The sequence below is a fragment of the Anser brachyrhynchus genome, assembly GCF_964034855.1.
Source record: "Anser brachyrhynchus genome assembly, chromosome: 3".
Lineage (NCBI taxonomy): Eukaryota > Metazoa > Chordata > Aves > Anseriformes > Anatidae > Anser > Anser brachyrhynchus.
In genome coordinates, this window is record NC_137696.1 from 44,732,228 (window position 1) to 44,758,846 (window position 26,619).

General features: G+C 36.3%; 1 protein-coding gene across 2 annotated transcripts in view; it reads right to left on the reverse strand.

The window, feature by feature from the left end:
* Positions 1-19: 19 nt before the first annotated feature.
* Positions 20-26,619, reverse strand: part of LOC308193061 (uncharacterized protein) — a 101,820-nt gene continuing 75,220 nt past the window's right edge. The window contains exons 1-6 of one of the 2 annotated variants that reach the window (XR_013949339.1): positions 14,296-14,966; positions 13,460-13,503; positions 12,724-12,841; positions 11,120-11,527; positions 6,901-11,028; positions 20-419 (exon numbers count right to left, since the gene is read on the reverse strand). The gene's annotated coding sequence lies outside the window, so the exon portion shown is untranslated. Of the gene's footprint in view, positions 420-6,900; positions 11,029-11,119; positions 11,528-12,723; positions 12,842-13,459; positions 13,504-14,295; positions 14,967-16,703 lie in introns of those variants that run through there. The other variant, XR_013949338.1, reaches the window with a different exon arrangement.

Here is a 26,619-nt window from a genome sequence, read left to right on the forward strand (position 1 = left end):
TTAAGTTGTTGAAGATGAAAGAAGAAATCACAGAGTCCAAGTAGTTAACAGTGCTGTGTGCTACCAGAGTAATGCCCCACATGCTTCTGCTTTAGTAAATGTACTAACCATATGTTATTTTTTCTCTCTTTGTTTTTCATGTTTCATAAACTATTTCTCCCTAGCCTTTTGCCATAAGCCAGACAGGAGGAGTGACTCATGTTCTGGGATTTAAAAGGTACATTTTGTAAGCATAGTTAGTGAGTCTTACCTGCCAAAAATAAAGCTCCCTGAAGTTTCTTCAGAGATGAGTTGTCCAGTTTCCCTTAATCCCCTAATTTCAATCACGGACAAGTATATTTCTCCTTCATCTGTTTGGTTTTGAAATTCTTTTGAGTTGATGCCAAAGAGAAACTACTGCATTTTGCCTGCCACCACCTCTGTAGAAGGAAGTAAACGGGAAGGAGGTCAATGCCACAGCTATAAATTCTAACCCAGGAAAATCCAGAGATTAACTGAATCTACATATGAAATAGGTGATGAGAAGAAGCGAATCAGTGGTTGTTCAGCATTACTGATTCTGGAGGAAGTACATTTTTAAAGCATTAAATACTATGGTGTCTGCATGTAGGTAATTACCTCTTACTGCTAGCTCAGAAGCAAACAACCTCAGAATTTCATTTGGTGCAACACTGAGAAAGAGAAAACATTGGGCTTGACCCATCGTTTTTAATGTCCTCTTTCCTGAGCCTTGAAATTCCTCCTTTGAAATATGAAAAGAAAGCTTTCCTATCATGAACTAGTGCAAAACACTCAAAAAGGTGTTAGCTGAGATAGCTGGGATATAATCGCTTCAGGGCATGCTGCATTTCACCCTGTGTAAATTGGCACCCACTTCAGAGTATGGAAATCTGTTGTTTGGTTAGGCATATGTTGGAGAAGAAAAGTAACTCTGAGTACAGTCAACAGGGGACCACAAAAAGCATCACTTAGCAAAGGAGCATAGGAAGTTTTTTTGCAGGATTGAAAGTAATAAATGTTTGCCATGGGGAAAAAGGTAAAGTCATTTGAAGGACAGCATTATCATGTGTTTATTTTTCATCTAATTAGTTGAAAATGTGCTAGGTTTTACTCACTGTCTTCTATACTGGGGAAGAATTACAATCATGAACAGAATGATTATAACAGCCATACATGATTACACAGGTTCAGAAGAAGGAGAAAACAGAGATTATATGGACAAAAATAACAGCTTATATTTTTAGGATAAGGTCAGTGCAAATGTGTTTCTCATGATGTTATATATCCAAATACTCTTTCCCTCAAAACAGACCTGACTACTAAATTGAGTTAAAATAAAAGTTCAGCAACAGCAAGTATTTTCCTAATTGAGCTCTGGTGGGTATTCATAGCCCATGGAAGGCTCACATATTCATTCACTTCCTTTTTTTTTCTTTTTTGTTTGTTTGTTTTTTCAATTCACCTTTCTTTTTTAGAAACTTGGATTGTTCATTTTGTTTCAGAATAGTTGCTTCTGTGTAGCAGGTTGTACAAAGATGCTGTCATGTAGAAATCACCAGATTGCTTTGGCTTGGTATCCTCTGGAAATCATGAAATGAAAGAGAGACACAAACAGGGGAGCATGCTGCTCTGGCAGACTCAGCTACAATCTCATTCCTTTGGACACCACATAGGATGATTCCACAAATGCTAGAATTGAAGTGTATTTTTTGCATATGTGTGTTGGGTTTAAATAGCAAGGGCTTGGTGACAGGGGAGCTGCAGGGGTGCCCTCTGTTAGAAAAGCCCAGAAGCTGCCCCATGTTAGATATGGGCCAGTTTCAGCTGGCTCCAAAAGGGACCCGCTGATGGCCAGAGCTGAGCCAGTTTCCTACACCTCTTGGAGGCAGGAGGTAAAAGAGGGTGGATTGGGGGGAGAGATGTTTTTAGTTTGCTTTAACTTCTCACTGTTCTAGTCTGTTAGTGACAGGCAACAAACCATATTAATCTCCCTATGTTTGTCTGTTTTGCCAGTAATGGTAATTGGTGAATAGTCCTTATCTCAGCCCTTGAGCCCTTTCCATTATATCTTTGTCCTGTTTTTTTCATTGAGGAAGGGGAGTGAGAGAGTGATTGTGGTGGAGTTTAGCTGCCCAGCAGGGTAAAACCACCACAATATGAGAAAACATTTGGCCACATCCCCTAAATTTCTCATAAGCAGCCTTTAAAGGAAACAATCACAAATTTGAATGTAAGTTCAGGTAGGTTGTCTTCCCATGGATAGACAAAAAGCCCACTGAATTTACACATAAGCCCAAATTGGGTCTTGTTCTTGTGTAAATGTTGAATAGCTCCACTTCAGGAAATGGAAGATAATGGATTAACTTTTGTGAAAAGAACAGCATTTTTTATGCCTGTTTATATTCAGGATACCATTTTGTGGTTTTTCCTGTAATCTCAGACTCCGCCATGTGTCAGGTCTTTAGTCAGAAGATGAATCCCGTCAGCACTTGTTTCAGTTGGGTGGAAATCTGACATAATGAAATATGTAAACTGCCTCTGTTCACGTTTAGATTTGGATACTGTTCAAGTCATGGCATTTGTAAGTTTAAAAATGTATGTCAAATGTGTAATGATAGTAGTATAATCCAACCATTACTTAACGTTTTGACAGTACCTCCAGTGTGAGAATTAATGCAGCTAAATAAACTACGTTAATAAAAGCCAAGAGAGCAAGAACAAAGCTAAGAAAATACAACCTTATAGAAATTCTTCACTTTGTTGTGACACAGAGTAATTTAGAATATATACCTTCTAGAAAGGGTCTTAAATTTAAGGTGAGAGTATGAAGTATATTTTTAAAATGTTATTTTCAATTATCTCACAAATACTCCTGGGTTATTGCACAGCATTTGGAAAACTCTCTGTAAAATATCAACTATATTCACACACAAAATGTCATGGGATTTCTGAAAACAGATGATATTCCATATTTTTACTCTTGGTCCTTGGCTGGTTTTTTCTGGCAAGAATTTAGACATTCCTTTACCATCAATTCATAGTAAAAATGAATATGACCTCAGATTTTGAGTGATGGAATACAATCAAAATTAAGGACAATGTGTTTTGTCTCTCATCATTAGCTCTCCTGAGAACACCATGAATTCCTCTAAAAGCAACAACCTACATATTTTTCAAATGTACTGTAAAACATGCCTAAGATTAGCTTTTAGTGTCAACTGCTTTGGAAGCATAAAGTCCTATCAAGCAGAACTCTCCAATGACTCTGTTTTTGTCTTGTCCAATTCTGTCCATCCCTTCCCCTACCTGAAAATACATCCCAGTTTCTGCCACAGAACAACCAACCATGTGCTAGCTCTGCTGTGCCTCAATTCCTCAGCTAAAGGACATAGGATATAGTCACTGCTACTGGACCTTATCAAATAGCTTTGTTATGATGTCTCAGCTCCTTTTCAGGTCCGCATGGTATTCATTCAGCATGCAGTCAGCATGCGGTGATTCCTAGGCTATGCCCATGTTGCTGAAGAAAAGATGAGGGACACAATGCTGGGCCCAAAGCTAAGTATAAGATCTGTCTTGCAATCACATTGCTTTGGGCTATCCCTCATTGCAATGTAGAGACCTGGTTGGAGTGGTCCAACACTGAGACAGATGGTGACCTAATTACCTTTTTTTTTTTTTTTTTTAGCATTGTCAACCGATTATCATTCATCATTCAAAGATAAATTGACAGGAATTTGCTGAAGGGGGATAGTTAAAATAACAAGTAAAGGAGAATGAGAATGTTTGTTATATAAAATGATTTCCTTTACCTGTCAGATAGAGAGAAAAAGCAGACATTACACACCAAATTTAAAACTGTTACTTGGATGTGTTTAAAATGTGGATTCTTCCTAGTACAGGCAAATGATAAGCATAGTCTTTTGTAACACTACAAGTATAACATGATGGGCAAGCACTGTAGGAGGTCTTCATTTCTTGACTTGTTTTGATTTCTACAGCAATGTACAAGTGTCCCTTTGTCAGCATTTTTATTTATCTGTGGTTCCCTTCCTAATTCTGGGGAATGTTCTAGTCTGTTCTCTAACTGGCTACATTATGCTGGCTTTGTTCTTCATAGAGCTGGCTGAAACCTGATTTTTTTTTCAGCTATCTTTTCTTGTGCAATGATACTTAGCTGCTTGGCTTAGAAAGAAATAATTATAATAAAAAGACAAAAAAAAAAAAAAAAAACGATTTCTGTCATCACTTTTTCCTCCTTGGAATCTTTGCCAAAGTGTGACTTTCCAGAAGTATGATACCCCCCAGATCCCATGAATTTGTGTCATTGTTTCCTAACAATTTCAGTATATATTAATAGTGGTTCAAAATTTCACTAAGCTATGTTGGTCTCTTCACCTAGGCTAATTCAGATGGTCACAACACATAGTTACAGTACATGAAAGACAGTGTTTTGTGATACAGCATGTGTTTTATATATATTTAAAATAACATGAAACCAGCCTGATCTGACACAAATATGAAAATCTGCTGTAACTAACCCTAGCTTTCCACAGGTCATTGCTCATTATTCTTAGTTTCACTACAACGTTTTAATGCAGTTCTTAGTTTTAGATTATTTTTTTCATTTTGCTCTCTTTTTCTTCATTGTTGAATTTGTCAGTAAACTCTCCTCATAGGTAGCACTGCTAATACTAGCTGGCATCAATTTCCTGGTCCACAGGGCCCTGCCATGCCTGTCGCTAATAATTCAACTGGCTTGGCTTGATAAGAAAACACTGTCAGCAAACAATGGAGCACTGCAATTGGATTCCACAGATACTGAAATTCTAACTTGTAAACAAATCTGCAAGACAAGTATACTTGCCTTTCTTCTTGTTTTCTTCTTGTATTTTAGGAAATGAGAGATGGCAAGAATGCTTGCAGAAGCTGTGTTTCAATCACTTATTAGACTAATAACAATCTGAAATTTGCCATTGTTTTCATGGATATTTACACTACAGCACAATAACAGAATGGAAACAAACAACGTGACAAGCACGCTCAATAATGACTATACGACCCAACTCAAATACTTGCAACTGTCACTTCCCATTCAATTTGCAGCCCACAAATTATTCTCCCAGAGGTAATCACCTCATTACTGATTTTTATTTTTATTTTTTTGGTGACTTCAGAGAGCTCTGGATCAGCTCATTACTGCTTGATAACAGTCAAGGCAAGAGGTGGAATTTATAAAGATTTCAGGTAGGAAGTTAAGCAATTAACATTGTATTAGCAGCCTACAAATGTGATTGGAGCAGAATCCCCAAAGATATTCTTTGCTATCAAAATCCATTTCCTTGCTCTTTCTTTCAGCTGCGTGTAGTAACTTAACCAGAAAGAATGAGAATGAATGCCTTGGTCCCAGAAGGCCTTTTCCTATAACAAGACAAAATGAAAACACATTTGCAACTGTTATATAACCTTCAGAAATGGGAACTTGACTCTCATCATTGTGGTGGTGACAGCTTATATTTGAAGTAGTTCCAAGACAATTTCTTTTTATCCTTCATATTCACAACTAATCACAGGGAAAAGTTCCTGGCTATTCATTTTCAAATCATGCAATGACTCTGTAACAGTAAACATTCTTGTTAGAATGACTCAGAAAACAGTTTTTTCATTCCGTAGAAAATGTTGAGTTACCAGCAGAAAACAATTGAAAGCTCATATATTTTTCTCTGTAACTCATAATTCATACTTTGGTGCCAAGCTACTGCCATAACCCTTCTTCCCCCTCTCTTTTGACAGGCCCATATGATATCTGCTACTGCTCAATGTCATCCGCTAAAATAGTAACAACAACAGCAAAAGACCTAATATTTTTTGCAAAGTTTTCTTCCTTGAATAACTTTGTCTAAATACATTTGGTACAATTTTTGCAGCTGCAAATTAGGCTAATTCATTGACTTAATGGGGACCCATATTTCAGGGCAATAACTAGATTCACCTTGAAGACCACTACTAGGTTTTAAGGTAAAGAACAGGTTTCAAGAAGCTGGAAGTATTGCCAGCAGGGGGCAGGGGCAGAATTCTTTCCTATTTGCTTACATTCTTTGTCCCTGACAAAGGAGCCATTTGACAGCCTGCTGTTAAGGGCTACTAACAGCCATTCTTCCCCTAGAGAAAAGAGAAGGAACGGTTGGAGCACTGGTCTGCTCTGGAAGCTGCAGTTATAGACACAATCCTTTACATTCTCTTTTTGTAAACTTCAGAGTATTTGAATTAAATAAAATTTCTTCAGAGAAGTAAACTTTTCACTCTGCTCTTTGCGTGCTGTATTTTTTGCTCATCTGCTCAAAATCCACAGATTTTGTTCCCCAATAACACTTCTTTCCCAGATTAGAAACTTCAACTATTTATAATTCACTGTAGTAACCATAAGAAAGAATATTACAGCTGTATACAGAGCTTTAAATGAAGTAAAAGCCAGCTCTTAGCCCCTGAAGTCAGTGGCAAATCTTAATGACTTCTCTAAGAAAGCAGCTGGGAGACAGATGTCACATATGTAAAACAACTTCAAAGTTGAGATGGTGAAAAAGAAAGTGGTCACTGATTAACAATTGCAGTACTTTCTAGATCACCAGTATAGTAATTACAACTACGGTAGTTCATATAAAATGTAAATAACATGCAATGTTGATATCTTCCTTCTGAAGGAATGGCAATTGAGATAGGGAATTGTTAGTTTTTTTAATTACTACACAAGAAGTCTATGGAATAATTTTCCCAGTAATGTTATCAGTACCTTTCTTTCTCTTTGGTTATCTATTTGGCTTGTTACACCACAGCCAGGTTAGGACTGTAAGCTTCTCACGGTAGCTATTTAGTGAAAGCACTATAGTGCAGTCATGTTACCTTTTGGATTCTTCCAAGGTTTTGGAATTAGCTTTGGGTCCTGCCTCCGTCCATACCATGTGGTCATTCAGAAACCCCACTTTTCAAGTTGCTACTTCAGCAGATTTAACATGGAATTTCCTTGACTAGAAGTAGAAAATATATTTTACATCTTCAGATCCATAATGAGAGATCAATTAACATGAGTGTGGACAACTCTGCTTTGGATTTTGATGCCTGAATTTCCTTTCACACAGGTTTGGTGACAGGGATTTTCATCTGCAGTTTCCACAATCTGAAATCAATTCTCTGAGAAACAAAATTTTCTGTGTCATATGTCTTCTTTATATTTTAATCAGCTGAAAGTTAGGATATGTGGACTAAAAAAAAAAAAAAAAAGGAGAAAGAGGAAAAAAAGAAAAAAAAATACCCAAGGTAAACATGAAGTTGCATTGGTAAATCCACACCAGTAAAACCTTTCCTTAACTTCAGCCATAACTTAAAACCAGACCTTCTTGTGGAAGTAAAAAGTCTGGCTCATGGATCTCAAAGAGGATTTTCGAGATCTGTTCACATGAGAAATGTCTTTCTCTAAGGGATAAATTTTGGTGTGCCAAATTTTGGTTAAGAATGTTCTTATTTGCCTTGAATTTCCTGATGAATCCATAAGAGTGAAACTTGAAAAGCCTCATCTTAAACTACTCTAAAGAAGTAGTTCTGATTTATGTAGACATTTTTCAGCTTTTTGTTTTCTTTTTAGTACAGAAGATAAAGATAGGTTCACTGACAAGATTAGCATCAAAAGATTCCTCCTTTTGATACAGTTTCAAAAAGGTTTCTATCAATCAGGTATATTCTTTCTCCAGTGCTTCCTAATCCTCTTGGCATTGTTGAAGGAGGGACAGTGACAGGCAATATCACACATTCTCTGGGATGCAAATTTTTCCTGAAGAACCCCAAACAATGCATATCCCTTTAATTTTCAATATCCAATTATCAATATGCACTGATATTTCATAGTCTCCTGTCTTCTCTGCCTCTTGGGCATATGACACTGCAGTATATCATAGTGCTGGCTAGTGATTTACTCAAAATCATGTGCAGAGAAGTTGTCATAAATCATCAAATGAAAGCAGAACACTGTCTCTGGGAAGAGTTGGGTTACCAAACAAGCACACAGTTTTGGGAAAATCCTTTATGTTCCTCTCAAAAATATTACCAAGATCTTTAAGATGAAAATTTCACAGAGTAGAACAACCATCAGCATTTCATTTTGCCTGTGTTACGTTTTATTGCCAAATATTCCTGAAATAAATGCAAAATGTTCTGCTTACCGTTAAGCATTTTGTCCACTCATTCAAAAGCAGTTGTTTAAAACCTTTCCTATTATATTTTACGCATCTGTAATTTCTCTGTTTTTCTTCTCCTTTGCAATTTACTGGTCTTATATTAAGATGATGGTATGGAAACTCCTGGACTGTTGTCCTTTGACATCACTTTCACTTCTGAGTGATAATGTACATATACCAAGGCATGAAAAGAAACAGCAAGACACACATCATTAGCTGCTTGTTATGCAAAGGAGACCCTTGGATTCTTCTCATCCAGACGAGAGAGGCTGGGCTGCAGGCTAGGGCCAGGCTTGCTTGCTTGCTTGCTTGCTTCCTTTTCTTTCCTTCCTGTCATAGTTCCTTCTCATCAAGTTGTATGTATGACCGAATATTTTGATGCCAGGAAACTCCCCCCTCAACTTCTCTAGAGTTGAAGAAACAAGCTGACATTCACAGGTTCCTCTCCCCAGAGAGAGTGCTGTGGTGTCTGGAGCTGGAAAAGGTGCAGCCATCAAGGATGTAAAGGCAGCAACAGAGCCAGACATGCAGGAGACAGATCAAAAAAATGTGGATTGTGAACAGAGGACTGGCGAGCAGCCATTTAAAGGAAGATGTAAATGAAAATTAACCAGCAAGTGACTCTATTCAGTGAACAGATGTCACTTATGTTAGGAACTCTTCGAAGTCTGGTCCAGAAGCAGCCCTAAGAACAATTTTCAAGCTGTCACACATGCTTCTATAATACATAGGTGTGCTCTGTGTTTGGTTTTTTTTTTTGGAGGGGTGGGGGACAAAAAAAAAAAAAAACAAACAAAGAAAAATCTATTCAATACATATACAGTGAAGTAAAACCAGATGATATTGTTTCTTTCATGGGAAAGAATACCAGGTAATGAAGGTAAAATCAGTCTAGCAGGGAAACTTTTAATCACAACTACTGTCTGAAAGTTTTAAACAACCTGAATTAAAAGTAACACCTATTTTTACCAGGAAAAATAAACACAGAAGTGCTACTAAAGGAAGAGACTTAATTTCTTTTGCATTTGAATAGAAATGACAGTTCAGTGACAGAGTAAGTGGAATAAATCATTTGACTATGCAACTGTTTGACTTATATGATTTCAGAAGTAATGTTTTCTGATTTAAAAAACGACAAATAGGAGCTGGCAGGTTTGGGCTGTTTGGATCCAGGTTTTTTCTCACAGAGACCAGTGTCAGGCACAACTGAATTGTATGAAATGGGGTTCTTGGCCAGCTTTTATATTTGGTCAATTAAAACCTGGATAATGAAGAAAAGTCAATAGCCTCCCAGATATAATTTTGTTAGCATTGTATTTTTCAGTGCAGCATATTATAAACTCTTGCCTGAATAGGCTTGGATGCATTCTGTGCATTAAACAGGCATTAGACTGGAACATGGGTAACGTTTTATTTTCAGAGCAGCATGTTTAAGAGAGATTTGATATGAACATACATATTTCTGCTTCTGTGCAAAAGTGTGTACGAGATTTTTTTTTATTATTATTATTCTGTGATATAATTATCATAAAACTTTTTCCACAGTAAGTATCTTTGCCAGTTTTAACACTAGCCATGAATAGATCAAAAGAGTCTTCATCTTGCTACTAAATAAATAAATAAATAATTTTTTAGTAAGAAGTGGAAATATGTTAATCATTTTACCATTGCTTTGAAAGAGCTCTTAACAGTAAATAGAATACAGGAAATAAATGATAATTGGGATAGATCTGCCTATCTTTTGCTATTTCTCTTATTCTTTATTTGTAACACTAAAGGCAGTTTTACAGCAACATTATCATTGTTTCTTAATTTCTGTGTTACTGCTGCTTCATCCTAATCTTTAATAATGAAATCCCCATCTGTAGGAAAACAAACAAACAAAAAAATTGTGAAGAATGTAAGGTTAAAGGGAAAAGACAAAAATACTTTAAATAATGCTGTTTTCATTTAAAAAAAAAAAAGTCTGCAATGATAACAAAAGAAAAATCTGTAGAGAAAATTCAGACTCATTTCAATACCTGCAAAAAACCTAATTATTCCATTGCAACTATACGGCTCCCGTTGATCTAATCTGGGTGTATGTCACAACAACAGAGATAGGAGGCAGGGTTTGCTATTTTCCTTAAAGAAAAATCTCTCTTCAGTTTCTGCAGGTGGATTTTACATCAAAAGCAATGAATTTTCTGCTTGTAGCCTAGAAAAGGAGCAGATATCATCTAACATGTTGATTCTTGGCTTTCTTCCCTGTGCCTTTAATGCTTTCAACCTGTATTCCTTTTTCAGTAATGCCATTGGGACTGACCTCCTCACCTCTCCAAATTCAATTCTTCCGCAGACCTTCAAATGCCAAAATGAAGAGAAACTCGTGGAGCACTGCAGAGACAGGGGGCAGCACTCCTGAGGTCAGCAGCGTCTCTGGCTTTGGGCTACATCTAATGTCTGGCATCCCTGGAAACCCAAAGGACTGTTTTGGCAGTAATATGGATGTGCATTTACAGCTAAAGAGATGAATTCCTTGACATCCTCTTTTCAAACTCAGGTGAAAGAGAAATTTCTGTGTCTACAGTAGCAAGAGCTTCTGTGAAACCATAGCAATAACTGTAAAATTGTTTCATCACCGTTCAAAGGCCTGCAGTGAAGCATATTCACGTGCCTTCTCTGTAATAGACCTTTGCGCAGGGAAAGGATCATCCTGTTTTAAGGTTCCTTTATTACTGCTTAGAGGAAACCCCACCTTTACCACGTGGAAACTCTTGTGAAATGTCTGGAAGAGCTATAAAGCACAGGCTTGTGAATGCTGGAAGGAAAGCAAAGAGAACAAAAATAAGTTTTAATTAAGAGTTTCTGTTAGATCTCTTTAATATATAGAGGTAACAAATCTATAATACCTCATCATCCAATATTCATAATGCCTGAATTCCACTGTATAAGACTCCTCTTGGTCTGTGTACGCCACTGAGTGTTGGTTCATATCAGTGCTCGCATCCTTCTTCTTGACCCTTCCTGGATTTAACATGCGTGGTTTCTCTCATTTCTTCAACTAAGACTGGTCTTGCTGTGCAAAACACACTAGAGAGTCCTACCTTGCAACTTCTTTGTAGTTCCTTATAAGAATGTTTTTTTTCCTGATTTGATAGTTCTTCTAAGTAATACGGATTATAGCGGCCACCAATACTCAGCATGATGAAGAGCATTCCATGAGAGGGGTTCAGCCTCTACTTTTCTATCAGAAATAGAGCCAGCCACTTCCAGTATTGTCAACAATCTTGTGAGCCTTGTTTATCCATTATGATATACTATGAAAAGAAGCATTTTTAGAGGAAATTAAAAAAAAAAAAAGAAACAAAAAAACACTGTTGTTCAGCAGCCCAACTACTGAAATACTACATGGAATCATAGATTAAGAACTTGAGATATTTAAACAACATTGGTAAATTTCTGGCATCTGAGTCATATAATTTCTTTTTCTGCTTGTCCTTTACAAAACTGAAAGATAACACCCCAGCTACTACCCATGGTCCATTGCTCTTGTACTCCTCCAGCATTCACAAGTGTTTTATTAGGGATATCAGAGGATGCATTCCTGCCTATTCCCTTCAATATTGGTTATGATCCATCTGCCTAATACTTTTTGAAACTCTAATAACATTTTCCAGCCTTTTTTTTCCCCCCAGGTCAAAAAATTCTGGAAGTTCATTATTCACCATGAAAAAACACCTTGCTTTATATTAGCTATATTAAGTAAGTTTTGTAACAATTATATTGCTTACTCCTTAGTTCTTTTACTGTGGGATTTGGTAAGCAACAGGTCTGTATTTACCTCACCCATTGCTTTCAAGATTTTGAAAACAGAATCACAGAATAGTTGAGGTTGGAAGGGGCCTCTGAAGATCATCTAGTCCAACTCCCCTGCCAAGCAGGATCACCTAGAGCACATTGCACAGGATGGCATCCAGGCAGATTTTAAATATCTCCAGAGAAAGAGACTCCACAACCTCTCTGGACAAACCTCAAACAGGTTTTCATTCCAAGGTGGAATTATTAATAATAATTAAAATATTGTTATTAAAATATACTTTTTAAATATATAAAATGCCTTTGAAATTTAATCAAGTTACCAGAAATGCTGAGGTCTCTGAAGAGCTGTAGCTGTGGCATGATATGTTTCTTAGGCCTTTTTTTCTCTTTTTGACAGCTTTGTTCTCATACATACTAATATGATCAGGAGGGGTTCCTGCCTCATTCTGCATGTAATTCAGCGAGAAATCCTGACTTTTGTTTCAACATTTTGTTCTGTTAATCAGATCAGAAATGAACTCAGAGATTCTTCAGCAGACAGAAAATCAAATTTCTTTTGGAGGTTTTATGTCTGAGGGATGATACTCTGGGTGTTTTCATAAGATAACTTCTCACAAGATAATCCTCCATATAAATGCTTTATAGGGTCTCTACATAAAAGCAAACAATCTGAAAGCCTTATAAAATGAATTACCTGACTTATCCTTGAGTTTAGAGAATCAGATAAAACTGAGGACACGATGAGCAGTGCTCTGACAGTTGAATGAGAAAGTGATGTCTTCCTTTTTGCATTCCTGAACCATCAGATCTTTCTGTATGCACAAATGATAGAATCATAAGATGGTAGAATGGTTTGGGTTGGAAAGGACCTTAAGGGTTATCTAGTTCCCACGCCCTGCCGTGGACAGGGACACCTCCCACTAGACCAGGTTGCTCAGAGCCCTATCCAACCTGGCCTTGAACACTTCCAGGGATGGGGCATCCATATCTGGGCAACCTGTTCCAGTGCTCCACCACTCTCTGAGGGAAGAATTTCTTCCAAAGTTCTAATCTACAACTCCCCTCTTTCAGTTTAAAGGCATTCTCCCTTATTCTAACATTATCTGACAGAGAATATATTTGACTATCTAAATTAAAGCTTTTTGTGTAATTGGTAGCGATAAATCTATATAAAACTACCTTATCATTTCACAAGACTTCTTTTGTTGCTGGTTTTCCATTTGGTAAGTGATTTTATTGATTTTTCTCCCAAAATAATTTCTCTCTACCACATTTTTAGTGTTGTCAGTATAATACAATTTAATCAGTATCCCCCTTACTATTAGCATCTGTCTCTGTAACTGCAGATACATTATAGTTTCAGGGACTCTGTTTTTGCAAGGCAAAACGTATTCAAAACTGCAGTGCAGGAAAACATAGTTGGGACTTACCAATAAAAGATTGGTTTACATCTAAAATATGGATATGCATAATTCTTTGGAGGAGAAAATAGATTTCATTAAATATTCTTGTAGAATGTGCTCTAGGCACTTAATCATATCCCAGAAATAATATTGGTCTTGCTTATGTCTCTTAGATCTTTGTTTACAGTAAACTACGATCTGCCCTTATGAACTTATAGACCTTGACGCTTTATGCCTGATAAATTTGACTCTATGTTACAGAGCATAAGGCTCATAGCTTTAACATTCATACTGATCAAAGTGAGCCTGAAGAAATTTAGAATGACTGTCAACCTTTCCCTTTTTAATTTTATAACTTTTATATCCAGCACATCTGACAAGAGACTCAAGTTTCATTGGGAAGAGCTGAACACCGCTTCAAACAATAAGCCACTTTTCAGATACATTTACTGCAAGGAAGGTAGAACACTTTCCTGGAAAATTCAGGTTAATATGTTTCATAACAGCTACAGAAAATTTCCTTTCACCAAATTTTCATTTTATTTTTAGAACAAAAAGAAAATCCTATTCAGTATTAGTATGCAGGTTGTAACCATTTTTGGTTTGTTGGTTTGTTCCCTTTTTCCTTTCCTGGATAACATTTTAACATTTTCCTGCTTTGTCTTTAAGGTTCTTTTCTTTGCTGCTCAGCCAAAGGCAAGTGTCTAAGAAACTTTTCCATATGAAGAATTGCAGTGTATCTAGCAGCTGTCAAAAAAAACAAAACAATCAAATAAGCAAACAAACAAAAGCAAAGGTACTCCCCCCTCCCCCCCCCGCCCCCAACATACACTTGCTCTGTGTAACAACAGATCTTATAATACCAGGCAGAAATCATTCTATCATGTTACATCTGATCCTGCCATGAGTATAACAGAGCACTGAGAGAGAAATTCTGTGAGGAATTCACTGCAGGTGCATAAATCTCAAACTATCAGCTTTAAGCTTCAGGCAGATGAGTTTAATTACTGCATTGCAGTTTATCTGAAGAATTTTGCAGTTCATTCTGGCTGTAAGACTGACTTATATTGACACAGCTAAACATAAGCCTCCAGTCACAATCCTATGAAGCAGGAGCACCTCACTTTCAAATACCCATGGTGTAATGGCTAAATACAGTTCAGGCTGTAGAAGCAGAAGTTTTTATTGGCTGTGATCTAGGCAATTAGCTCAGCTGTGATAGTTTTGTACAAATTTGTTCTGTTGTAGGCATCATGCAACAACTGAAACAGTATGATACTCAATCACAAATTCCTTTTAGTAACATGTACTAACTGTAATTAGTAGCTAGTAGTGAGTACCTGTCAGAGTTATTTTATCTTAAAATTGGGTCAAGTTTTGCTGGGGTAAAATAGATGCATAACGTTTTGACCTAATGATAGGGCTACTGCTTTCTTGTCAAAAAGAAAACTAAGGTCCCACTGTGTAGTGACTGCACAATGACACAGTGAGAGAAGACCTTTTCCAGCACCAAGTCCCATGCATCATGGAAGTACGATTTCTTAAGCCCTCGAAGTCTTATTATTATCTTCATTTCTTGAGTTAGCAAGTATGGACAAAGAGATTAGAATTCTATTCAGTAGATTTTAAGTAATTTAATACAAATTCTTGTGAATCATAGGACATCAGGTTTCACAGTTTGTCCTCAGTTGACTTCAATCCCTTCAGTATGGATATAATTCACCTTGTAAGGAGGCAAGGAAATGTTTGGAATGGAGTTGCTCCAATACAAGAACCCAGATATCTCAAATTCCAAACCAAAAACACTGGGAAGAATTGGTGTGTTTAGCTGATCATCTTCTTTAGTTAGCAAATGTAACAGCAAGAAGTTTAATTAATTAATTAACTAACTGCACCTCCCATTGCTGTAGTCAAATTAGTTTCGTCTGCTAGCACTTAGTACATAGTTGGATGTGTACTCTCAGGAACTTTACAGTTTGCATCTTAACTTGCTAGGGGGACCTTTATTTGTTCCAGAATAATTTTGCATAAAAATTCCAAAATATTTTGCACAGTTTGCCATTCTTAATTCATGCACCGATGGATCTGCATTTTGTTTTTAGTTTGTTTCCTTCTTCCAGAAGTGTTTGGTTCATGGTTTTAAAAATGTGATCTATAAATGGGAGGAGAAAAAAAAAGTTGGCTATTTACTTTGCCTTTTTTGTGATGTGTGACTGGTCACTTAAATTACACAGCATTACTTTGTTTTCCTCACTAGATGATTAAAGCTTTTTATATATCTATAATGAATGAGTCATAGACAGAGATGAATACCCATGAAGTCTGTAAAAAAAGAAGCCCGCTTCCATGGATGGAAACAAAAGTTGTTTATTTGCATGGCTGCTCACAGCAAAGGGTAAGTGTTGCCCTTGTGTTCCCTGAACTCTGTTAAGTAATGCCCTCTTCACTGTCAACTCATACAGGTGGGAATTTATCTTTTCTATGCTCCTGACTTTCTGACCAAGTTCCTATTCTTTTCAGCAAATTTTATTACTTTTTACATTGTATCAAAACATGTCTAACCCTGCAACTCCTCCTCTTCTAGGAGTTGCATAACTTCTGGGAATGACTGAGGAAGGTCCAGATTTGACAGACTGTTTATAACAAAGAAACACATTACTTTGTAGAAAATAAACAAATTCTGTTCTTTTCTAGAGTATCAAGATGCTATATTGACTTAGCATAAATTCCTAATATCTGAAACTCTCCCCATGACTTTCTTAGGCAGCTGACCCAGTTAGAAGTCCTACTGTTTTGCAATAACCACTTCGTAAATATTCCAAAGAAAATTCACGTGGATCTCACAGATTGATGTTTTATAAGCCCTTTGAGGAAAGAATTACTTAAATACACAGAAGTATTAGATGGGTAATTATATAAACATTAAACTGTACAGCTATATTTAGTATCATCTATTCCTTATATAATAAGTGATTGAGCATTTTTAGCAATTATTTATATCATAAACATGAAGAAGGTCTTTTTGTAAATAAACCTTTCTATGAAGTGAATACATGAAGAAAACTACTTCTCTTTAGTAAATGGGATCACTTAACCTGAGGAACAGGTGTTCATCAGAGTATCCACTTTATGTCTGACCACTCTTACTTGTTTTAGCCCCACTTGTGTTTGGTAAGCCATTGAAGTCAATGCACATTTCTTCTTTTCTCTTGCTACCAGGGATTTTTATTTCTTTCACTCTATTACAAGGTTAATACTGTTTTTGACATACCTGTTAACAGATGTTGTCACAGAACTTCATTTGTTGTGTGGGCCTTAAAAACAGCAAAAAGCTCTACTCCTTCCTCCTCAGTGGCATAGAGATCACCCAGAAACCAGCAGTTGCACTTACATTGTCCAGCTCTAGCAAAGTGTGACAGAGACAGAGATATATTCACCAAAACTTAGTGCCACACCTCCCTGAGCAGCCTGAACAAATCCTTGCCCAGATAATCCCCACACCCACCTCATAGGGTAACAGACCCTGCACCACCAGAATCCCCCACCAGCAGCTCCCATAAAGGCACAGCAACACAGGAGTCCAGCCTGGAACAGATATCTCTGTGCCTCTTTGCTCACACAGTAACTTGCTTCTGTCATATCTGCATCAGATTACCAGTGAAAGACCATTGTTTTCAGCAGTGGTTTCCCCTCCCCATCTTTAATGTGGTTTTCTGTGAAAACTGTCCATCAAGTTCAGTGCCACACCAACAGCACACATATCTAGAATGGGTTCCCCTAGGGTTTCTGTTTGTGGTTAACCTTCGGGAAGATACCCATCCTCTGCCCTCAGACCCTATTTTGTGGAGTCATCTTTCTCCTTAGGGATTGATGCTATGTATTCCTGCCAGGCGAAGGTTATAACTGAAGGTGAATGTGCTGGGATGTTATTCACAGAGCAAAATGACGTTTATAATGTATTGTGGATAAATTTCCAAACTGTCAGAAGTTTGAAATGTTATATTACACATTTTTTAGGTGGATGAAATGAATTTTATCCTCTGGAAAATGTTTCAGTGGAAAGGAATGACAGTTTCTATTATATTATATTTTAGAAAAAAAAAAAAACTAATGGTGAAAAAAAGTAGAAACAACCACATTTGCATGAGTAACTTTTAAAAAATCTCTAAGTGATAACTCATTAATATAAAAAAAATTGAACTGGAAAAAATACTTTGCTTATAACTTGTTCAATAGGGAACATGTAAATAATAAATGACATGGTCTCAAAATAGATGCTTGAGAAGCTCATTTATTGAAATCTCAAGTAGATGGATTAAGCCATTATAATGAATTAAAAATGAAGAAAAGGTGGGTTTAGAACTTCAAGCGGACTTCTAGGCAAGTGAGCTAATCTAAATACTCGACATAATTCTTCACAGATCATCAGTGAAACACAATAGCTCACTTTCAGACTTGTACACTCCAACATATTATTCCCAAACAGTCCACTTAGGTAGGCTAATATTAATGTAAATGAACATTAACGGATGTTACTTTTAACTGACAAAAGTGAGTGAGCAGGAACCTTTCAGTAGGCACATCTGCTTCCCTAGTTTTCTACATCTTTACCATTTAGGACACGTTCAACCAACATACATCCAAGTTCAGTAGAAGCTTCATTTGTCAAAATGCAAGAGCAACTGATCAAGGTTTAGAGAAGAAAGATTGATTTGTCTTTTTTTTTTTTTTTATCTTCTTTATTTTGCAGGTCTGTATGTAAATGGTTAAGTTGGAGACTCTTTAAAGACACAGGAAATAGAGCAATGTCTATTAAGTAAAGGTCATCTATTGACAAAAGAAAAATATAGCTATTGTGCCTAAGGAAAAATAAATAAATAAAATGACAGGCACAAGTCATTGGGTTGTATATTCAAAACACATGTAGGCATCATAACCTGTTAAGCTAATGAATTACACTCTCTTTTCCTCTTTCTTATCTAGCTACAATTACACTTTCCATTTAGAAGATTTGTAGTGTCCAGTCCTTTACATTTCATTTAAAGCTTTTCCATGGGGACTTCAGATCAAAACGTCTGATGGAAGAAAATGCCAAGCCAAACTGAGTATGCAAATAGCAGGTCTGTTGAATTTGAGGAGGAAGTAAGGAGAAAGATTATCACCACAGGCCCCTACTCTAGCTGTGACTTGTCTAAGGCCCAAGCTAGTTAACCTTCTCCAAATATTTTTACTAAATTAGATGGAACAGCAGGAAAGATATGCAGTATATGCCTTGTTTATGATCTCCAGGTACTGGGGCACTAGCTAGATACTTGTTTAGAGTTAAATAAATTCTGACTGCATCTTTGAGACCCAGGTGCACAGAGAGATAGATAACTGAGCAACATATGAATACTTAAGACACTTTATGGGCATGATCTATTTAACACATTTCTGTTACCTTTGTATAATAAGGTGATGCTTTTGTTGACAAGGATTTCATTTTAGCACTTGGCTGAGAGCAAGAACTGGCATCCTTTTTATAAGACTATGCTGTAGGCTTCATAGATGCCAAGGTCCTCTGTTACTGGATGAGCTGCATACTGTGCTCTCAGTATAGCTCTCACAGTTCCTGGGGGGCTGCTCCTCCTGCTCTTCTCTAGGCAGTGGTTCTGGTCCCATGTGTATGCCTCTGCCTGGAACCTAAATGAAACCAATTTTCCCCAGTGAGGAGGCTTTATGACACCATGTTAGAGTTTCATATTGAACTTTCATCTGTGAACAAATAATTGATATTTTCTGTGGAGTTATATATCTGTAACATATACATGTATATATGTCAAATACATTCCATTTTTATATCTAAGAAACGCCATTTCCTCATTGTCTAACGTAGTTTGTGTAAGAACTTGGTAACAGCTTTTTTTTTTTTTTTGACTAAACTTTACTTCTTTTTTACTTTAAAGAGTGTAACTAGCAACGGTTATAAAAACAGAGAAATACATACACAACACAAAAGTCAACTGAAGAAATATAACATCAGGGTCTTTGTTCTGTTTTCCTAAGAAAACATGGAGTTCTTGCCTGTCTCCCACCCAATAGGAAGTGGCCAAATTATGTGTTGAAAAGAAGCCAGGCTGCAGAGAAAGGATCCCATACTGCATTATTTCCAACATGATTTCATTATGTTTACTTTTACAAAGATTGATTAGTGGCTACAGAAGAGAGAAGCAAGGGGAACACAGTACGGCTCTTCAGCCTTTTTGCTTTCTGGTGCACTGGTGGACAGAAAAGTTGCTTGTTCTTATGATATCCCTTTATCCCTTATTATATCAACTCCAGTTCTCACATCACATTGAATTGCACCTCATTCTGCAACTATTCCCATTGATTTTAATTAAACCATTTTAGAGAAAAGTTAAAGTTAAGGGAAAAAAGGAGGAAGAAATGTAGCTGATAGATATTTATCTTGTCATTTAATATGAGCAGCAGACACTGATATTTTATTAATGAATGGGGAGTTAAGAATTATATGCAGAACTGCATTTTCAAGGTCTGGAGACTGATGTTCTGGGAGAATTTATTCCTCTAGGTGATTAATGAAATAGACAGGAGATGTTCTCCAACCTTCGCACATGACTCTTTATATAATAGTTTATGAAGATTTTTTAGAGAAAGCAAGGAATTTAAGAACTATAATAATGAATTTTCTTCTTACTATATTTCCTTAAAGTAATTTCTCTTGGAACCACAGATGCAAAATCCATACATTTTGAAAAATGGGTATCTGGGGACTTCTTTTAGAAGGGAAAATAGGGAATATTTCCAGAGAAGTTGCTAGCTAACATTGAAAACACATGTGCTGGCATTCTACTAGTAATTTTCTCTTCAAACTAATTAACGCTTTGGTCAAAATCTATTCATGTTCATCTCTACAGTTACGTGGCATTTTTTGCATGGTTTAAGTGGGAAGTTTGAAAAAATACTGCACTGAAAGACCTCATTGCTCACTGGCATTTTTTGGACAAATACAAGTCAGAATTTTTTTGATTACTACTTTGTATAAAATCACTGTCATAAAGCACCACAAATGTCCATGACCTACAATCCCTCACACTCCATCTGGATGGATTTTTCTGATAAATTACATCAAGTATTTTTATCTGCTTTTGAGGGCAGAGGACTAAAACAGAGAAGGGGGATTTGGAAATTCGTCTTTGGAACATAAAAACAGATAATAGATGTAATATTTTGCTTAGTCATTTATGCATGTAAAACAGGGCATATGGTATATTAGAGCCATCATGCCCAGATAATATTAATTTAATTAATCTTGTTGTTCTCCACAGTTTTACAGTTCCTAAAAATGCTGTCATTTAAAAATTATTTAAATAGTGCTAGGGAAGCGAATTTTTTTCATTTGTTTGTTTGTTAATGCAACATTTGCTGCATTCTTCCAGGGATAAACAAATGGGGGGGAGATGAGGGATAGCAGATAAACTTCCAACAGTCATTTATTTCTGTATATCAAAAAGTCTCAATAGCAAAATCAGAGCATAAGCTTCATAGAATCAAGACTAAGAAAATGGGAAAGATTATTCCTTTCATATCTAGTCTTCAAGTAAATGTTCTGACAATTCCCTTCACTGTAAGTACTCCCCAGCCTATGCTCTCTCTGAGGTGGAAAGACTGCAGATATTCTCACCAACATGGGAAAGAGAAAACAGGGCATTTTTTCCCAAAAATTTCATCCCCTTCTCAAGCTTCAGGAGGTACTTCTGAGGCTGTAATTCCAACCTGTTAGACAGTGATACTCTCTCCAGCACTGCACCTTTCAAACATTAATGAACTGATTTTCACAAACCCTTCTCGAAGCTGGAAAAAGTTATCTCTTTTTTACAGATGGAGAACTGAGGCACAGCAAGATGCGAGTGATATGACTAGAGTAAATCGGTAGCAGAGCCAGAAACTGAATCAAGACCTTTCAAATTTCAGAGCACCATCCTCAGAGCATACATCTCCAGTCTGATTTTCTTGGAAATTTATCAGGCATTGTGCCTCTGGTAACCTTGCAGTGCTGCTGCTGTAGTTCATTGCCTCAAAAGCAAAATTGAGTCATGAATTGCTGTAGTAATTTCATTCAGAGCATATTCTGTTTTCATGGTGTTTGCAAAACTAATATCAAGGCAATTTCTTCTCCAGAAAGATAGCAGGGCAGTTAGATTTCTCTTAAATTCACCTGTTAGTCAGCAAACCATCACCCGGTACTGTTAGGCAGTACAGTACTTTTTTGGAACTACTTGTCACAGAAGTTATATGAACACATGCTCACAGAAGTAATGTAAGTTGGGTAATATTTCCAGATGTTACTGCAAACTCTGCTTCCTAGATTTCCCAGTCTACTCAATGGTATTATATAACAACAGTGGTAAATTACACTGAACTGCACAGGTTCAGTGACTACAAACTACTAATGCCATTCTGTTAGTTCTCACTATATGTGAGGCACTTGCAATATTCATACACACAAGTCTAAAGATTCTGTGTCTAAAGAGAAAAATTTGAAAGAGTAGTATGATAATGGCAAAATTAATGACTCATTTTCTAGTGTTAGTGCTCATTTGTAATACCTTGCAGTTAAAGGAAACATTCTAGTTCGGGTACATTGAAAGCAAGCAATTAGTCCCATGTTTCAGGAAATCATTTTAAACCTAGAAGAAGGTACAAAGAGCAGTTACTAAATAACTCTCTTAGTTTTAAAGATAGAGAAGATGATGAAACCTCTGAAAACAAATCAGAAGGAAGATTTACAGGAGGGATGCTTAAAAGTAAGAAACTTAAAAGACAGAAACAGTGGAGATCAGGAAAAGTGGAAAGAAAACAAGGGACCTAAGATTTTCCCATCAGAAAAGATCTTTAAAAACTCAGACAGGAGTGGTTACAATAGGATGAAACAGTGGGAACTCAAGTGTAGTGGGTGAGGACAAATAGAGTGTGTAAAGACTGGTCAGCAAATGACTCCCAAAATAAGCAATAGGGAAAATGATTAAGATGAAATTTAAATAAATAAATAAATGAAAGACAAAGAATGTGGCAGCTCTTCTTGTTCCTTCCAAGTAACTGAGGATATGTTCCAGTGCAGCAGTATTGACATGGCTTTATTTGAAAATGCGTTTTTTTTTCCCCCCTGACTTTAAAAAGCATAAGAATGGTTCTCTCACTTTTACAAAAGGTTCTTTATCAAAGCACTCAGTATGAGTGCAGATGTCAGCTCCTACATCTCCCACCTTGGAAAGACTTTGAGTAGCATTCCCAAGCTGTCAGCAATTCTGACTTCAGAAGAGGGGGACTTGATTTTCCTTCTCTTCTTTCACATGAATCGTCATAAAATGTTACTTATCATGCAACATAGAAGTAACTGTAAGTGCATATGTCTTTATCTATGTATGTACACAGATATATATATATGTATGCTTACATATACACACTATCTAAAAATATCTGAGGCAATATGAGCCAAAATTGTCTCTATTACATTTCTATTCATCTCACTTAAGTTCCCCCTTTTACTCTATACACATGCTATGGCCCATTCAAAGAGTAGCATTTCCAATAGACAGGACTGACGGTGTTGTTTTAGAACAGTCTTTAAAACATTTAACTCAACAAAATATTTTGGTACCTGAGTTTCCCAGAAATAATGTGACTGCTTTAGCTGTTAGACCAAAGAATTATAACCTTCTCTTCCTCTAGAAGGCTGGCAAATCAAGACCCATTTTATTTGCTTTTCAAGTTAAATGGAACACTTCATATTAAATTAAGTGCCTTATCTCATGGCCTTCCTTCAAAAAGATGAAATCAACAAATATCTTTTGACTTTTTCTTTTTTTTTTAACAACTCTTTTGGTTTTACAGTGGAAATTAAAATCAGTATTTTCACAGACCCATTAGTAATGGCACAAAGTAGCCAAGTGCCAGAAGCAATGTGTTAAGAGCAATTCACTCACTAATTAAAATACGAAAACTGATCAAAAGGAGTAAACTATAAAACTGAACAAGGAAGTCTCCTTAAGTAAAAGGGAACAAGCAAGCAATCCAGCACAAGAAGAGCATTGCCTGACATTTATCTAGAAGGTCAGTGAAAGGACTGACTAAATTAATAGAAAACAGGAGTCAGTCTGCAGCAGGACTGCAGATTTGCTTGTGGGAGCAACATAAACAGAAGTTAACTTTGGAAGAATAAAAACTCCAGGGTCTGGGGCAGTTGGAACTCACCTAGGTGATTAGAGAGAAACGTGCTGCAAACAAAGCTGAACCAGTAAGAAAAAGAGTTTTACAAGACATTCTTAATAACCTTCTGCACACTCTGAGCAACCTCTCTGAAAAAATATCTACAGAATTAGTGTCCAAAAAATATTTTTTTCCTGAACTCTGAGACACTACACATGACATTTAAACAGAGAAACAGCAAATGTAAAGGCACGTTCCCTTCTTCTAAACAAGCAATCCAGGAGATGATTTGATGTTCAGCTACAGCTATGGCACAGCTATCACAACAAGAAGATACCCTTAAGTTTCACTTAAAGTTTTCTAACATCATTTCCATTTATTTAGGAAGTCTGTTAAAAAAAAAAAAAAGCCACGAAAGCATCCAGAGTTGGCACAGACTTCAGCAAAGAGAAAGTAACATGGGTGTAGCAGACAACCCTGTCAAATCTGAACAACACATCACCAGCACTACAAGGGCACCTAACTCATAGGGATTAGTGCCTATGTCATTTTGAGCAAAGGTTATATACCATTTACTTTTATAATAAATCTTTTATATAATTACAAAAACAATGTCATAGAACTCAAAATTTAGCCCGTCACTCAAACAGCTTTTAAAGCTTTACTCCCCTTTCACTGTTCTCTTCTAACTTTTAAGTATAAAACACAGCATGTATAGTGTGCTGCTTTCAAAAAATCAGTGCAACATGAAGTATTTCAATATATTATTTTTTTCCTGAAAGGGCAGAGCTTATTTTGTGTTTTTCTGTTATTTATCCCAATGATTATATTAATATGTTAGGGCTAGTTCACCTGTTAGTTTAAATCAAAGAATGAAGATGCAGACAAGTGGAAGAGAAGCAAAGTTCTTTGCCCAGCAGATTCCTCAGTGCGACTTTCCCTGTAATTCTGTAATTCTTCTAATATGCCCAGCTGGCTCCTTTTTTTTTTTTTTTTTTTTTTAGGAACCCACTGTTATAAACCTGAGGAAAGCTGAAACACACACTGAGCACAGCTAAGTTTCAAGAAATGGCATTTTATTTCCTTGTTCAAAGCGTAAATATATTACCATGGCCTACTAAGGATATTTTTTTTAATGCAGTGAAAATGTTATTGTGTCTACAGAAAAGTAAACTTGAATCTAGATCTTCATTCAAAACTTACAGAAGTTACTGAGAATTTTCCCATTCATTGGACTCAACTTTTCATTTCCAGCATCTTTAAAAAAAAGCAAGTCCAGATGCAATCACATTCCCAGATGCCTGTTCTATTTCCATTTTTGACAACTCTATTATATCAGCCTTCAAAAACCAAACAGTACTGTTTTGATTCAGTTTGGTCCTAGTAGGCAGAAATCTGTACAATGATAAGTCCTGAAAATATTTTGGCGTTGTTCAATCAAAAGATTCTTTGAAAACTTTTGAGACCTTTGGAAAATAGTTCCTGTCACGTCCAGACAGAGCTTGAATGCTACATCCAACTTTTGTCTCGTTTATAAACTGGTATTTACAGAAAAGCTGTATAAACAAAGCACTAATTATTTCAAGAAAAATAAAGATGGCATACATTGATTTCAATTCACTAGAAAAATGGCTACTAAATCTAATTAAATATTATCTATGTAGGTGTCTCATGGGCATAGTTACCCTTACACCTTAGTGGTTATTAGAAAGGAACATTTTTCTAAGAGATTCCTGTAAACGTTTCTTAGAGTATGAGCTCTTTAGAGTAAAACTAAGCTTATCAAACCCACTACCCTGTGCCTACAACATAATTAACATCACTCTTTTGGCTTTAATCTCCCTAGTTGTGGGCTCCACTAATAAAGAAGACATAGCAATGAGCAATTATTAAGCATAATTCTGGTGATTTTCCGAATGCATTTACTCTTGTAGTCCAGGTGAAGTCAAGATCCTGAGTTATTGCTGATATCACCAATTTTGCTAAACAGAAGTTAACTATTATTTTTGCAATCACACTTTCACGTAGCTTTCCAAATGTGTTTATATGGCATTATTTTCAGAGAGGAAAGAGCTATGAAAGCTGTGCACAATTATCACAACACAATGCTTTACTTTGCACCTCAAGGCAGCTAGTACCTATTCTCACTCATTCCTTAACACTGGCATTAAGGATCCTGACTGTGACTTTAATTATAACTCTCTCTAACATCATCCAGGATATTGACACTCTCATTGATGGAGCAATGCTCAACAGTTGCAAAATAGCTTCACAGAGCTCTATCAGTTTTTCCTCTTCAGTTATTTTTCATTATTCCTTAAACTACAGGTGGTGAAAGGAAAAGATTCTGTGGCTGTCTCAGTTTACAAGACTTAAAATGAACACCACTGGAGAAACATTTGAAAAAAAGAGCCAAGTACATACTTGAGGGTATAAAAGGAAATGTGAAGGGTGAAGAGCACCATTTATTTTTTAATCTCATCCTTTTTAGGACCTCCTCACGATAGTTTCAGAGATTGTATACTGTTTTCTAAACTTTGGGATCAGGTACTAGAAAACTTTCCAAGATATCTGGAAATTAAGGAAAAGCTAGTAACCATCAAAAAGCTGTGTTTCTTCTGAAAGACCATCTTTAGGTAATGAAGAATCTGCATTCTGTAGTAACTGAAAATTCTGTTTAGTCTACAGCTGTAATTTCACTTAGCCTAGATTATAATTTACAATCTTATTACACAGGCATTTAGCAAGGAAAAATACTAAATAGCAGTAATATCAAAAATATTTCTAAAAATGTAATGCATGATTCCTTCTTTACAATTCATGACTCATTTTTTTGAAAAGAAGAGACAAATTACATTGAGTTGCTACAACTATCCTTTGTACAATTCATATGGAAAAATTTAAGCTTGCAGAAAGCAAGCTGAGGAAAGTTTTCATTTTGTGGCACAGATGTATCTTCACAGTACATTCAGTTTTCT